This window comes from Seriola aureovittata, chromosome 21 (genome assembly GCF_021018895.1).
Source record: "Seriola aureovittata isolate HTS-2021-v1 ecotype China chromosome 21, ASM2101889v1, whole genome shotgun sequence".
NCBI lineage: Eukaryota > Metazoa > Chordata > Actinopteri > Carangiformes > Carangidae > Seriola > Seriola aureovittata.
In genome coordinates, this window is record NC_079384.1 from 15,743,840 (window position 1) to 15,744,864 (window position 1,025).

Here is a 1,025-nt window from a genome sequence, read left to right on the forward strand (position 1 = left end):
AGATTCCTGATCAACAATTTTTATGTCAACATTCATATACTGTTGCTGGAAGCACTGTCCATCTGTAGTATGTATGTATGTATGATACCTTAAAGTGTGCCTTGAATTGAGATGAATTGTGGGTATCTATACTTTTGGTGTAAGTGGGTAAATATAAATAAAACTTGTTAATACTTCTGATTGTTTGATAAGAAAATGACTGGCCTGAACTATCTGTCCCAGGTTTTTACAATAAAATACAAGCTGGCATGTTATCAGTCATGGCAGGATTTTCTCTTAGTAACTTTTCCCAATACAGACGAGCAGAAGTTAAAGGCATTAGTCTACCTGGCTACGATGCTGGCCAAGCTCTGGATGTTTATTCTTTTGAAAAAGGAGAAAAAAAAGATACTTACCTCAGCCATCCACGAAATCCAGCAACTTTTTTTGTAATGGATAGCATTCAGCTCCTACACACACGAGAACATCAGAACATGCATTTATCAGATGATTGCAAGTGATTTTTAACCTTTGTTTTCACCTACTATGATAAACAAGGTGTGCATAAAGTACATTACTGCATCAGTCATACAGTCAAAACTTTCTGGCATTCATATTGTCACCTCGTATGACATACTTGCTCTCAACTCCTTTATTTAGACACATCAACAACTTCTTATATCAATGGTTTCCAAATATCTTCTATATCCAGATAAAGCTCAGAGATTCAAATTTTCCATATACTCTACCAGTCATTTAATTTCAATCTCATAATCTCTTATAGCCCAAGACAGCATGTTTGGAAAATTTAAATACTGTTTCATGTTAGCTTTACTGCATTATAGCCCTATATGTAATGACTGAGCCTTGTTTTCTTATTCCTACACATTATTTTCCATGGTTATTTTATTGTCATTTAGTATTTCAAACTTGTGCAAATAAATTAAACTAAAACTCAGGAACTAAGCAACAACCACAGTTGCTCATTCAAGCCGTAAATCTTTGCTTTCTCACAAGGAGTTGGACGACGAGATTACTTACATTTA